General features: G+C 37.5%; 1 pseudogene; it reads right to left on the bottom strand.

The window, feature by feature from the left end:
• Positions 1-77: 77 nt before the first annotated feature.
• On the bottom strand, positions 78-16,051 carry LOC111402861 (annotated as a pseudogene).
• Between the last annotated feature and the right edge of the window lie 442 nt (positions 16,052-16,493).

Consider the following 16,493-nt stretch of genomic DNA (forward strand, 5'->3'; position numbering starts at 1 on the left):
CCGTTACGAATCTAAAAAAAAAAATAGAAATTTAAATACAGTGACTTGATATAATGAACAACGATCATATTTTTTATTTTAATGTGAAAAGAATGAGAAACAATCAAAGGTAATTTATTTACTAGTTACAACTAATGTCAACCGTCAGTTTGACCAACCACAACATGCCACTTTTGACCCAGTCATGTATGCTCGTTAAGTTTTAGGTAACTTCCAGAAAATTCAGAAAGAAATTCATTGAAAAATAGGTATTTGGACAGTCTTCATCCGAATCTTGATCATCCTACCAAACTTAGGAATAATGCCAATTGGCCTAATCAACAACGTAGAAACTTCCTTCACCGTCAACGCTTCAACTTCCAGATTTTTCCCTCTATAAATACCATTTTCTTCATAATCAAGAATCAAGATCAATTCTCCAAAAATCAAAGCAACGCAAAAAAAAGCAGCTCATAAGTTAAAATTTCTCCAATCTTGGAATCAAACAAGAGCTATGTTGATGTCAATTTTCAGTTCTTTTGATGCACTCTGTGTAGAGTCTGTTGGACAAAAAGTTGCCTTTTCTTGGGCTTCCTCTTCTAATTAGGGAGTGCCAAGTCAATGGATATCTGAGAAATTTCATGAGGTTAAGAAGGGCAAAGAAGTAAACGACTCGTCACAAACCAAGAAATCGGAAGGTCGCCTGCCGGCGAGGAGACCAAGGTTCGCGCCGGAGTTGGATGGTGTGCACTGTTTTGAGACCATTATTCCTTATTGATCACAAGTCGTAAAATATTGGAATACTATTGCCCTTTTTTAATCATTTTTCCCTCAATTATAAGTGTTTCCCTTTTATTGACTTCTATTTTTTCCTTCTTGCTTATGTTTGACAAAAGAAACTTGACAAATATTCCAATCCACGCTCAAATCCGAAGGAGCCACAGGGTCAAAGGTCAAGCATCGAGATTGTGTTTAAGCCAACTTAAAAATTCACAATGCTTGTGCAAAATCAAATAAAACAAACAACATAAACTTTAAAGAAACAAAATTGTACATAAGCGTTTGCAAAATATAGCATACATGGAAACGACAAAGGAAACTCAAAATTATGTGAAGGATCATGGTAAATGTTGAAAATAGTTTGTCGTAGGCGGAGAATGTGGAGATTTAAAAGTTCGAATATCAAGGATGAGGATGAATTTCAAAGATGCGGTAGAGGTTGAGGACAAAAGGCACAATTTTTCGTTGGGATTGTAGACAAGGAATTCTGAAGAATATTTTGGAACTTATAACCTGCAACTTGCAATAAGAATACAAATAAGAAAGGGATATGGAATAAAGATAGGGTTATCCTTTGCTTTTTGAAAGTCACCCAAACATAATACCTATCCTTTCTTTTCACCGTATTACCAATCAATCTATCAAGGCAAGCAAATTAAAATGACGAAGAACTATTTATATACTCGATATTAAATTTTGCATTGCTTTTCTTGCACACTTTTTCTTTCTTCAATTCACCCATGACTAGTCTTTATTATCAAGACGTCTCACATTTATTCCACTCTTTCAAGTGCCTCTAGAGATCTCTATAACTATCTAGGAGGTCTTGAGCAACTATTTATGAGCAATAGCCCTTGTTTGGCTATCATTTATAAACCATCAAATCACTTTTTATCCACGTATATTGAAGAACTCATAAATATTACTTATTTACTATTCATTTTTTATGTACTTATTTTGAGAAAATTCATACTGACTTTTACCCTGCTGATATGGGCACTAAAATACTGCCTATTAATAAATTTAGATCTTGTTTATCACAGCTTAATATTAATACAGGTTAATTTTTCTGTGCAAATATTTGGACGACGATGTAGGGTATGGTGTCGTCACTTGCATTATAGCAACAAGAGAGTATGTATATGGTTTGAGAACCAAGGTGCAGAATTGTGAAGTTGTGTTTCTCAAACCACACTTTTATAAGTGGAAATGCATTTTTATCTCACTTGCACCCGTTTGGACAGTTGGCACTCATACATTGGCTGATATTCAATCACACGAGTTGTGCTTCTTTTGGCCTACTGTGGACCGTTGATCCCATCCAATGGCTGAGATTTAGACTCTCAACATTATTGGTTTGGAGGCTTCGAGACTCTAGGGCATTCATTCAGTCTTTTGGTTTTCGAGTCTCTTGAGTTTTTCTCTCACTCTTCTACCTTCAATTGTTCTTCTTCTTCTTAGATTTGTTGATTGATAATGAATATTGTAATGAAATTATGGTATCTAATGATGGAGGAACAAATAGTGCAGTGTTATAGACTTGATTTGTGGTTGGTAAGCCTGTTTCAACTGTTCTTCTTCTTCTTAGATTTGTTGATTGATAATGAATATTGTAATGAAATTATGGTATTTGATGATGGAAGAACAAATAGTGCAGTGTTTTAGACTTGATTTGTGGTTGGTAAACCTATTTTGAGTTCTTGGCAAGGATTTGCTAGTCGTTGTGTTGTTGCGAGATCCTTGTGGATCGATAACCATATGTGGGTTTGATTTAGTTTACTCAATCACGTTGTACACTTTCTTTTGAAGGTTTCTTGCCAGTGACGGGCTTACCTCTGAGCCCTCCATATTAGGCAGTGTTTGGTTGAACTGGGTGAACAATCCATATGTTTGATTATTTTTCTTGCATCGTTTTTTACTATTTGTCGGTTGTTTGTGGTTTTTGAGTCGATATACCCAACAATTTATAATTTAAACCACATGACTTCTGGATTGTTATGGGGAAGAGAAGATGATGGCCACCTGGAGAGGCTAGCCTAACTTAAATGAAATAACTTCTACACTACCTGAACAGAGTTATGACGGGTAAAATGTACATGTTGAGAGAAAACCCTTCTTGAATTGTAAGCATATCTGGAATTTAGCACTAGATACATTCTTACATTATAATGAACAATATTTTTAAACTTATTTTTCGTCTTGAAATATGATACAGTACTCTAATCCTATGCACTAAAATGCCGTTCAGGTTTCTAATGAAACAAGAAAATTCTGTCATCACTGTGAACAATTTGAAACAGCATTAGCATGAATAAAACATACGGAAGGACGCCATCCTCACAGTCATTTAATTTTATAAAGAGGATATGCTTGTATATTGAAGTGTTACAACCAAAACAAAAAAGGTTTTTCTGTGAGACAAAAGGAAAGAAAGACCTAGACCAACAAGCAACTCACTAACTAGGTTTACATATGGATCCTCAGCTAGTCCTTGGACATGTTCTTTTTCCTATGTTTCCAAACGTTCTAGCTAAACCAAATATAAGGGGCCTGGTCAAGAGGCCTCGGTCAAGGCTACAACCAATTACACTTGCACCCCCAATTATCAGAAGCTTCGGTATATTTACAATGCACTTGGGTTTCCTAGGCGAATCCAGTATTTGTGATTCTGGTGATTCTTTTTCACCTTCCATAATCTTCAGGTAGTCGAGATCAATTCTTGTGCTGATTTGAACCATAAACATAGGATGAGATATGGGCGCTCCATATGCCTTTGCTTTCTGGTAAGCCCGAAAACCACGATCGATATTCCTAACGGCTCCCCACATGCCCTGTGGTACCCCAAATCTTGCAATTTCCCATGGGATGCCCATATCTTCATGATGGAAGAGTATTACCTTACATGCAGACAGTTCGACGTCTCTTTTCCTCGATTCGACTGTTCCATACGCAAGAAGAATGAAATTACTTGATCTATGCTTACAATATTATATATAACCAAAACTTACTAATAAGAAGTAGAGTAGACACGGACAATGCAATTTTTGCTTATCGAATTCTGTGGAAAATAATATATATTATTTTGTTTCCTATTTAGTTGTAAAATAATATAAATCATAGGACTCTAAATCCCTAATTTTGTGGGATTGGAATTAGGTAAATTATTATCCCTAATTTAGTGGGGATATTTATTTGTTTCCATTTTAGCTTTTTGACCTATCCTATAAAGGCTCCTGTTTGTAACTGAATGATATATAGAAAATTTATTCTCATTTACTCACATGGTATCAGAGTCGTAAGGCTTACAAGTTTTTGGGAAAAAAATATTTTTTCTAGTCTGATCTGTTCTGATCAGATCTGATTCCTGACCTTCATTGCCTGCAATTTTTTTTTCAGATTTCACTGATCCTGAATTCTGCTTTGTGCGATCTGCCTTAATTGCCTAAAGATCGTGTCTTTTTGTGGAGAATGTCAGAGGTTGTAGAGATGACTGCTACAACACAATCAGAGGAGATTGTTCGATCCCAACAATATGGGGAATTGCAAAATATCCAATCTACATATAGGCTAGATGGAAAAAATTACCTTAAATGGTCTCAACTTGTCCGCATCGTGCTAAAAGGAAAGGGAAAGATCAGCCATCTCACGGGTACGGGATCGAAACCAGAAGATCCTCAGTTTGAAGCTTGGGATGAAGAGGATTCCATGATTATGGCATGGCTATGGAACTCTATGACTCCTGAAATCAGTGATACATGTATGTTCTTGGCTACTGCCAAGGATATTTTGGAAATAATTCAATAGACTTATTCTAAAGCTAGAGATGTGGCCCAAGTATACGAAGTTAAAGTGAAGACAATCGCTGCCAAACAAGGGAGTAAAACAGTTACCGAATATGCCAATCAATTGAAATCTTTATGGCAAGAACTTGATCATTAAAGGGTGATTAAAACAAAATGTCCTGAGGATGCTGCTGTTATAAAGGACTTCATAGAGCAAGATAGAGTCTATGATTTTCTTGTTGGACTCAATCCAGAATTTGACCAAGTGAGAATCCAGATTCTTGGCAAGCAGGAAATTCCATGCTTTAATGAGGTGGTAGCATTGATTCGAGGTGAAGAAAGCAGAAGGGGCCTAATGCTTGAACCACAGAGCATGGATAGCTCTGCTACGGTGGCTAATGGTGGCAATAACTCAGCCACGAATGAGAAAAGAACACCTATTGTTAGAGATGGAAGGCTTGACTAACCAAAAGCTCAGAACCATGATTACAAGGATAGCTTGTGGTGCACTTACTGTAAGAAAGCACGTCATAAGTGTGAACGGTGTTGGAAGTTTCATGGAAAACCTCCAAGTCGAGAGTGGGGAGAGAGAGGAGAACAGTCAAGAAACCATGGTCAGGTCCATGTTGCTGCAATACAGCAGAATGAAGTAGCACCACAGGAGTTAAGTGGTCTCAATCAAGAAGAGGTCGAAAAAGTGAGATCTCTTATTGGGAATCCTGACAAACCTTCAGGTACTTGTTCATTGGCGTATTCAGGTGAGTTTCCATCCTCTATTGGATTAAATGTCTCTGGTATAACCTTTGCAAACTCATGGGTTATGGACTCGGGAGCAACCGAACATATGACCCATTCATCTAAAGTTTTTTCACATATACTCCATGTCCAAGCAATAGGAAAATTGCCACAGTTGATGGTTCCTCGACCACTATAGCAGGTGTAGGAAATGTTAAAATAAACCTATTACTGACCTTAAAAAGTGTTCTCCATGTCCCTAAATTGTCCACAAATCTTGTCTCTGTCCAAAAACTTACTCAAGATTTATGTTGCAATGTGGTTTTTCATCATAATTATTGTGTATTTCAGGACAAGGATTCGGGGAAGATGATTGGACATGCTAGAGAACGGGATGGGCTCTACTACCTTGAAACACCACTGAATCACTCAAGCATTACCAAGAGTAATTTACCTCAATCTTTTGTTTCAGAGTCTTTTTTATCCAATAAGGAGAAAGTTTGGCTTCACCATCACCAACTTGGACATTCATCATTTAGAGTCACTAGAATTCTATTTCCTTCGTTGTTTAAAGGTCTAGATGTAGAAAATTTTCATTGTGAAGTGCGTGAACTCGCAAAACACAAGCGAGTATCTTTTCCAATCAGTAATAAAAGAAGTTCTATTCCTTTTTATCGTATTCACAGTGATATTTGGGGTCCTTCTACTATTCCTAATGTTTCTGGGGCAAGATGGTTTGTTTCATTCATTGATGATTGTACTCGTGTTACTTGGATATTTTTACTCAATCATAAATCCGATGTTAGCACTGTTCTCCCAACTTTTTGTTCCATGATTAAGAATCAATTTGGAGCCAATATCAAAAGGTTTAGGTTAGATAATGCTAAGGATTACTTCAATCAAGTCCTATCTCTATTCTTTCAAAATGAAGGAATAATACATGAGTCATCTTGTGTTAATACCCCACAATAAAACGGTGTGGCTGAAAGGAAAAATGGTCACCTCCTTGAATCAACCCGAGCATTCATATTCCAAAACAATGTGCTTAAATCCTTTTGGGGGGAAGCAGTTCTTACAGCCACACATCTTATAAATCGTTTGCCTTCTAGAATCTTGGGATTTAAGAGTCCAATGGAAACACTCTCAACATTCTATCCTAATCTACAAACTACAAATAATCTTGTCCCTAGGATATTTGGATGCGTGTCATTTGTCCAAATCCATGGTCAAAATAGGGGAAAGTTGGATCCAAGGGCATTAAAATGCGTCTTTGTCGGATATTCTTCAACTCAAAAAGGGTATAAGTGTTACCAGCCTCCATCAAAGAAATTCTATGTCACGTTAGATGTTACTTTCCATGAACAAGAGTCATATTTCACCACTCCTTATCTTCAGGGGGAGAATTCAATTGAAGATAAGGCTCAGTTTTTCCTTGATCTACCATTTTTCGAGTCCAAATCAGTTTCAACTTCCTCGCCTTGTTCCACTGTGCTGAATCCTGTATCCCCTATCTTTGGATCCAAGTCCAAAAATCCCCAAGAAAATATAGATTTTGCTCTTGAGAATGTGAGATTTGGCAAGGGCAACGTGTTTTCGAGGAAGAAGATGATCAACCCTGAATCTGTGCAAGTTCAAGACTCCAACCCAGATCCCGAGAATGAGGTAACAATTTCTAATCCTTCATTGCAAGCTGAAATTGAACCCCAGATGAGTAATAATGACTAGGACCTTCCCATTGCTATTAGGAAAGGGATTAGAAAGTGTACAAATCGACCTTTATATCCTCTTGCACAATTCTTGTCTTTTAAAAAATTTTCACCTTCTCATAGAGCATTCCTCGTTAGCTTAAACACCATTGCCCTTCCTACCTCCTTATCCGAGGCATTATCCAATGAGAAATGGAAGCAAGGCATGAATGTGGAGATGGAGGCGTTGGAAAAAAATAAAACTTGGGAATTAATAAAGTTGCCAGCAGGAAAGAAACCAGTGGAGTGTAAATGGATTTATACAGTGAAGTATAAAGTAGATGGATCAATAGAAAGATACAAGGCAAGGTTGGTGGCCAAGCGTTATACCCAAACCTATGTAATTTATTACCTAGAGACTTTTTGTTCCGGTTGCAAAGATGAATACTATTAGAATCTTATTGTCACTAGCAGCTAATTATGGTTGGGAATTGCAGCAGTTTGATGTCAAAAATGCATTTTTACATGGAGAATTGGAGGAAGAGATTTATATGGAGGTTCCGCTAGATTATGGGAACAATTTGACTGTTCATACTATGTGTAAGTTAAAGAAAGCTTTGTATGAACTTAAACAATCACCACGGGCATGGTTTGGAAGATTTACAAAAGTTATGGTGGCCATTGGATATAAACAAAGCCAAGGAGATCATACGATGTTCACTAAACATTCATCTTCAGGGGGAGTCACAATTATCTTGGTATATGTCGATGACATAATAGTGACACGGGATGATGATAAGGAGAGACAGGTTCTAAGTCAGTGTTTGGCTTAAGAGTTTGAGATCAAAATGTTAGGGAGGTTGAAATATTTTCTTGGGATTGAGGTAGCTCACTCTAGATAGGGCATCTTTATCTCCCAACAGAAGTATGTTACTGATCTCCTCAAAGAAACAGGCAAGACAACATGCAAACCAGCAAGTACTCCAATAGACCCGAATCTAGACTTGGAAATGCAGAAGATGCTGCAATAGACAAGGAAATGTACCAACGGTTGGTAGGAAGACTCATTTATCTATCTCACACGTAACCGGATATAGTGTATGCAGTGAGTTTGATTAGCCAGTTCATGCATAGTCCAAAAGAAGCTCATTTGCAAGTAGCCAACAGAGTGTTACAATATCTCAAAGGAACTCCAGGGACAAGAATTTTGTATAGAAGAAACTCGGGACTAGTACTTGAGGCATTCACAGATGCAGACTATGTGGGATCAGTGGTTGATAGAAGATCTACATTCGGATATTGCACCTTCCTAGGAGGTAATCTTGTCTCTTGGAGAAGTAAGAAACAAAATGTGGTAGCCAGGTCAAGTGCTGAAGCAGAATTTAGAGCAATGGCACAAGGAGTACGTGAGCTACTATGGTTGAAGATCATCTTAGAGGACGTCAAGATTAAATGGGATGGACCTGTGAAGCTTAATTGTGATAACAAGTCTGCTATTAGCATTGCACACAACCCAGTTCAACATGATAGAACTAAGCACATCGAGATAGACAAACACTTTATCAAAGAAAAGTTGGACAGTGGCTTGATCTGCACACCCTACGTGTCCACTACAGGTCAATTAGCTGATGTGTTTACAAAAGGACTGAAAAGTACAATGTTTCAGACACTTGTTTCCAAACTGGGAATGGAAAATACATATTCACCAGTTTGAGGGGGAGTGTGGAAAATAATATATATTATTTTGTTTCCTCTTTAGTTGTAAAATAATATAAATCATAGGACTCTAAATCCCTAATTTTGTGGGATTGGAATTAGGTAAGTTATTATCCCTAATTTAGTGGGGATATTTATTTGTTTCCATTTTAGCTTGTTGACCTATCCTATAAAGGCTCTTGTTTGTAACTGAATGATATATAGAAAATTTATTCTTATTTACTCACAAATTCTAAGACCAACACAAATTCCACAAATTTGTTAGTCCTCCATATAGCCATTCGTATGGAAAAACATAAAAAAAAATGTTCCCACAAAAAAAAATTAATAATAAATAAATAAACTTCTTACCTGCTTGAATGTACCAACTCGAGTAGTATAGATCAACACGTCTTGGTTTGTCTTTTCTCGGAACCGAAGGGTAGGGAACACCTTGGTCGAGAAACAAGAGGTGCTAAAACTCAATATTCTCTGTTGTTGCAGAAAAAAGGGAAACTGCACAAAAGAACCAAAGCAATAAGAAATATATGAGCCCGCATTACAGTTGGTTCCGATTTCCTAACCTTCTTTATCAAATGAACCATCATCATTCCAGTGGTAAGGCATTCTTCTATAATTGCCACATGTATAAGCGTATTGTCCCACTTCATTCGAAACTCATCATCCCAAAAGAAGTCCCTCAATAGTTCAGGTGTTGCATCCTCATATACACTTCTGTTATAATACTATGGGGGACCATTCTGACAACAAGTATAAAGATACAAATTAATAAAAAACAAAAGTTGCAAAGTTAAGTAAAGTACAAATATACTCACGCGTCGTAATAAGTAGAAGAGAGGATAAGTCCATGTAGTAAAAAATAATACTCGAACAACACATTCACTACCTCGGGATCTCTCTGCCATGCTTGGTAACTCATATTGTGGGTTGAAAGATTCATCATATGCTTCCAATGGGTACCTCCATCTTTCCTCTCAACAAGATGACATAAATGAACCAGATCATCATTCATAACAACCACATTCTCTTCTTTTCTTATCTCTGAATAACTATAAAAGCAATATACAAATTATGAGTAAGTCTTAGTTCGTCAACATATAAGAAAGGGGAAAAGTCTAACACTTATAAAGTTAATCTATTTATGTGCTAATTGACTGATGTGTCAAGTTATAGAAATCATTTTTCGGTAACATATGAATAACATTCATTGAGCCAGAATGCATAGAGTTACTTGAAAGTGTTCTTTACTTGAGCAACATCAAAGTTGAGAGCAATTCATGTATTCTCAAGATTGCAGTGAGTACACAATTAACATGAGTACAAAGGTCTGCATTCAATCCAACTATGCAATTGCACATAGCAATACCAACAAGACATAAAAGCACAGATCTTCCATTGATTGAAATATATAGCTTTATAATTTTAAATCATTGTTGTATATTCATATTTCACACAATATAACATGAAAACCTTAAAGAAGCATAAAATCCAACTGTTTCCATATCCAATCAACAAAACATCATTTAGCCACTGACAAAAAGACCGAACGAATTGTGTGAAATTTCTGTCAAACAAACTTGCCTTTACATTGCGTTGTGTACTGTATATATATTTACAGTTATTTGATCTAAAAGGAAACTAAATAAATTAAAGATACAATCCCTGAAAATTAGCAACAAATCATTCTCCCAAATATCCCAAATACTCGTTGGTAGATATGGCAACACTTCCCTCAAATTGATGCTGGGAGGTCAACCAACAACAATTTGCCAACAAGGAAATGATACCGTAGTCGAGTCAATGTTTTGGTGAATACATCTGCCACTTGGAGATCAGAAGAAATGTAGGAAAGAGATATCACCCTATCCATCAAAGTATCACGAATAAAATGACAATCAACCTCAATGTGCTTCGTACGTTCATGAAAGACGGGATTATTTGCAATCTGAATAGCACTAGTGTTGTCCACATGAAGAGGAGCAGGATTATCTTGAGAAAACCCGAGCTCCTCTAGAAGACCTCGTAACCAAATAATCTTAGAACAAGCTGTAGACATAGCACGATACTCAGCCTCAGTAGATGATTTAGAGACGCGATCCTGTTTCTTACATTTCCAAGAGATTAATGCATCACCCAAAAATATACACCAACCCGTAGTAGAACGACGCGTATCCGAACACCCAACCCAATCAGCATCGCTATAGACAGAAAGCTGAAGAGACGACCCTTTAGGAAAAAATAACCCACGAGTGGATGATCCACGAATATAGCGAATAATACGACGAACGGCCACAAAATGAAGATGCCGAGGTGAAGACATAGACTGGCTGACCTGATGAACGGCATAAGAGATATCTGGGCAAGTGGTAGTCAAATAGATGAGACTCCCAATGAGGTGACGATATAGAGTAGGATCGTCTAGAAGATCCCTTTCATCTTTTCGATACTTTACATTGACTTCCATAGGAGTATCCACAGAAGAAGACTTCTCCAACCCAACTAACGCAATAAGATCCTGAATATACTTATGCTGGTTTAAGAAAATACCATTGGGCTGATGATGAACTTCGAGTACTAAAGTATGTGAGTTGGCCGAGATCTTTCATGTGAAAAGTTTCATGTAATCACTTTTGAAGCTTTGAAATAAAATCACAGTCATTGCCAGTAATAATGATATCATCCACATAAACCAAGAGAAGTACAATAATAGAGGTAGACTTGTGGAAGAAGAGAGAAGAATCATACTGACTCTGTGCAAAACTAAAGGTAATGGGTGTGCCGAAACTTCTCAAGCCAAGCCCGGGGAGCCTGCTTGAGTCCATACAAAGAACGTCGTAGTCTACAAACATCATGAGGAGATGAAGTAGTCATACCAGAAGGGAGCTTCATATAAATCTCTTCGTGAAGAAATGCATTCTTCACATCCAACTAATGTAGGTTCCATGACTGCGAGGCAGCAATAGCTAGGACCGTCCTGACTATAGTCATTTTGGCGACAGGAGCAAATGTCTCCGCATAGTCAATCCCATATTCCTGTTTGTTACCCAAAGCTACAAGACAAGCTTTGTACCGATCCAAGGAGTCGTCAAAACGAAGTTTCATAGAGAAAACTCATTTGCTCCCAATAGGTTTCACAGAAGGAGGACAAGGCACAATGTCCCAAATGTGATTCTCCTCAAGGGCCTGAAGTTCTGCTTGCATTGCCTCTTGTCAACACTCATGTTCCATGGCCTGTTTGTAACAAGTGGGAATGGAAATAGCAGATAAAGTAGCTACAAGAGAAACAAAAGATGAGAAATCATACTGATTGGATGGGCGAGAATGACGAGTAGACCGACGAAGATAGATGGGAACTGTAGGAGGATCATGTGTCAGTTCGAGATCAGGAGGGGGCACATCAGCAGGAGGATCAGACCCACGATTACGTTGTTCATACACAAGTCATGGCTTAAATCGTGCTATAACATCTGGAAAATCAGAGAAGCTAGGCAGGATAGATGAAGATAAAGGGGGTAGCTCAGAATGAGACGGAAAAAAATATTGGTTTTCAAAGAAAACCACATTTCTAGAAATGCGGATACATTTAGCATGGGAATCATAGCAAATATAACCTTTTTGAGAGACATCATAACCAAGGAAAGCACATTTAACAGACTGAGCAGTAAGTTTATGTCGCTCATGAGCAGGAAGATGTACAAAACAAACACAACCAAATGTACGCAGATTAGAATAGGAAGGTCAATATCCAAGCAGCTTAAAAAATGGAGAAACATTATTTAAAACAGGAGATGGTAAACAATTAATTAAATGAATCGAAGTGGAAAGTGCTTATACCAGAATCGAGAAGGTACCGATGATTCAAGTAAGAGTGTTCTTACCATATCCAGGAGGTAACGATTCTTTCTTTCAGCAACACCGTTTTGCTGTGGTGTCGAAGGGAAAGAATGTTGAGAGAGGATACCCTTATTTTGGAGAAAGTTCTGAAACTCGTTGGACATATACCCCCCCTGAATCAGATCGCAAGTTCTTAATGAGACTAGAAAATTGAGTCTCAACAAGAGCCAAGAAACGCTTAAAGACTGAAAAGACTTCTGATTTGGCTCTTAAAAAATAAACCCAAGTAAAATGACTGAAGTCATCAATAAATGTAACAAAGTACTTATAATGTGCATGAGAAAAAATAGATGAAATCCCCCAAACATCACTATGAATAATATCAAAACATTGTGAGGCACCAGATCCATGAGAGGAAAAAGGTAGAGTTTTACTTTTGCCAAGTTTACATGCAGTACAATCAAAAGAAAGTTCAGACGAACATGTTTTATTACCCAATAAATTAGAATTAAATAAAGTGCGAAGTACATCTGAGTTTAGGTGGCCTAAACATTTGTGCCACAATTTATTTTCAGTATTAATGGTACTACATGCAAATGAAAGTAAAGGAGAACTAGGAAAAGGAGGAATATGCAAAGGAAAGAGTCGTCCCACTTTAGGCCCCTGCGCGATCATCTTCCCCGACACCGGATCCTGCACAACACAACCAGAATGAGAGAAATGAACATTATAATTACTATCAACTAATTGACCAACCGAAAGTAAATTTGTAGAAAGATTGGGAGACACAAAAACATTAGTTAAGGAATCTAAAAGATCACCAACAACTTTGATAGGCAGAGAACTACCATTAGCAGTATGAATTTTTAGATTCCCATCGTATTCTTTCACATTGGAAAGAGGAATAACGGTGTTGGTCATATGATTAGAAGCTCCAGAGTCGAACAACCATGGTTTAGACTAAGTTTTATGAGTACCTGATAGTCCAATAGCAGAGAAACCAGAATTGATCATCTGTTGTACCATTTCAGGGTTGAGGGTGGATGCAGAAGCAGGATTTGGAACAACGTGCGAAGCAGTAGGCAATGTTGCAAAGCTAGAGGCACTAGTGGAGGCATGATAGACAGTAGTATGCCTCTTTTCTGGCCAAATGGGACAAACAGAGATGTGATGACCTTGTTTCTTGCAATAGTTACAGTATTTCTTAGGACAATCCCGAGAAATGTGACCAAGGGCTTTACAATTATAGCACTGGACAACATGCATGTCACGACCCTTATTCCTTTCTTGTGCTGCATAAGCCACAGAAGCACTGATAATATCCCTATGCTCCATGGCAACCTGAGTAACTAGACGTTGCTCCTCACGAAGAAGTTCACCCAAGCAAGTATCTAGAGATGGTACAGGTCGACGATTCATCAGATTGGACCGTGTAGCCTCAAATTTGGGACGTAGCTTCATCAAGAATTGATCCCGCTTGCTTGTCTCATGTTTGAACAGCAGATAGGGCTGCCGCGGGAACATTAGCATAAACTATATCTGAATATTCAGTCCAAAGATTTTGAAAACTTGAAAAGTATTCTTCAATCGAAAGACTTCCTTGTGTAAAATTAGCCATCTCATACTCCAATTAAAATCATCGAGCCGTGTTGTCTTGTTTGTAAACCTTACTAATGTAATCCCACATAGCAGCAGCAGTTTTGTAAGGTCTCAGATTGAGAATAAGGTGCGGTTCGACTGAACTAAGGATCCAAGTCATAACTTGAGCATCCTTAATTTCACACTTCGACAAAGCCTCAACATCTTTAGGATCGGGATCGCTACCATCAAGATGTCCCCACAACTCTTTTCCTTTCACAAATAATTGGAATTGGAATTCCCAAGCCGAGTAATTTTTTTCCATTGAAGCGGATAATAAATGAGTCTAACTTATCAAATGACATGATGAATAAAATATTCAACCAAATGAAGAATCCAGACAAAAAAAAAACCACGTGCTGAAATTGAAATAAAATAACGAGCCGGAACTGAAACAACTAAATGAGCCACAGACAGCAATTAATCAAACACCACGGTCCTACTACAAGAAACACACCAGGTACCTATATGATACACCCAAGAAACGGAGGGAAAACCTGCTGAACCTTCGAGAGAAATCGGCGAGAGAAATCGAAAAATGCAGAAGACAATCGAACCTGAAATATGCAGAAGGGCGACCGAACGCAGAAGACAATCGAACCTGAAATACACAGAATGATGACCGAACCCAGACGCCCAATACCTAAAACGGAGATCTCCTGGAGAGGCACCGACGATGGTCTCCAATACACCGAACGAGGCAAGATTCATAGCAGGTAAGAGCTTAGAAGCCTAGCTCTGATACCATGACAAAAAGATCGAACGAATTGCGTGAAATTTCTGTCAAACAAACTTGCCTTTACATTGTGTTGTGTATTGTATATATATTTACAGTTATTTGATCTAAAAGGAAACTAAATAAATTAAAGATACAATCCCTGAAAATTAGCAACAAATCATTCTCCCAAATATCCCAAATATTCGCTGGTATATATGGTAACAGGCACTTCCCATTTCCATTGGTAAGGTTGTCAAAAGTTATCTTTCCTTGAGTTTGATTGCAGGGTCGAAGAAGAACACTAAAGCCCTTTATTGATCCAACTGTTAAGGTGTTACTCATAGGTTTAGTAAGCTCCCAAGTTAAGAAAAAGGCTACAATTTTTTTTGAACTGAATGAAATTACCCTGCAAATATCATAAAAAGCACATACTTCGATAGAAAATGGAAGCTTCAATACATTAATCATCAGCCTATTCCAACAATAGAAAACCTAGGCTTTCAAGTCTAAACACAATATCATATGATCTCTCATTAAGTTCTGAACAAAATCTTGAATTCCAAATACAAATTTACCTTGAAACAACATTGTACACCCCGGGAAATTCCACATGTTTGTTCTCTAATCTATCATCCAATACCAAGGTATCTAATATTTGTGTTGAACCTAAACCCTGGACAGGGGAAGTAATCAAGGATGAGAGAGATGAAGGTGCAGAAAAATCAAATTTATGTTTCCCTAAATTAGCCCATCCTGGTTTCCACACCCAGCCTACCATTATACCTAGAAAAAAGGCAATCCAAACGGGACCCAAAAATTGTGTCATCCCTATTATAATTGCCCCCAATGTGGGCCTTTCAAAAATGTCCAAGAACGCCTCAACCAGTGTCATGACTATTAATTTACAAGAGTGAAAGAAGAAATTTTGACGATAAACGAAACAAGATCTTTAAGAAAGAGGAAATCCAAACCTCCACTAAAACTAGCCGGTGGTTGAAATAAAAAATTGCAGCTCCCGAAATTTCTAAAATAGCCACCGTAGATTGTTTCAGGATCATATTGGGGGCTGGGGGCAGGTCTTCTTAGGTCTACGTTTGCTTTCAATTTGGTATAGGAATGAACCCAAAAAATTCATTTGTATAGAAATGGATCTCAAAGTCTCACGTGAGGGTGGCTCTATGTGAATGAAATAGGGCAAAAAATAAATAAATAAATAAATAAAAATTCACTCCCTGTTGTGTCTTTTGTCTGGAGAGGTTCTATAATATGTAAAGCCTACTTGGAATGAACGATTGCTCTATTTTTGGTGGACAATGCTACGTGTACATAACCGTTTACAAACGACCTTACACTCTTGTATGTATTTTTTAATCACACATTCTTAAAAATCTACTATCATAGAACTTATTTTCAACAAAAAAGACCTGCATTGCAAATTAAAGAAAATAAATTTAAAACAACTTTTTCCTAAATACACGAAATCACTGTATATAACTCGCACGGTGTGATTCAATGCGTTGTGTTGGGTAATTGTCTCAAAAGTCAAAAACTGGAGGACTTTTATTGCAAATAATAAAGGTAGTTATTTTATAGAGACTTCTAATTAAAGTAGAGAGCATAATCCTT

Source organism: Olea europaea, chromosome 11 (assembly GCF_002742605.1).
Source record: "Olea europaea var. sylvestris chromosome 11, O_europaea_v1, whole genome shotgun sequence".
Lineage (NCBI taxonomy): Eukaryota > Viridiplantae > Streptophyta > Magnoliopsida > Lamiales > Oleaceae > Olea > Olea europaea.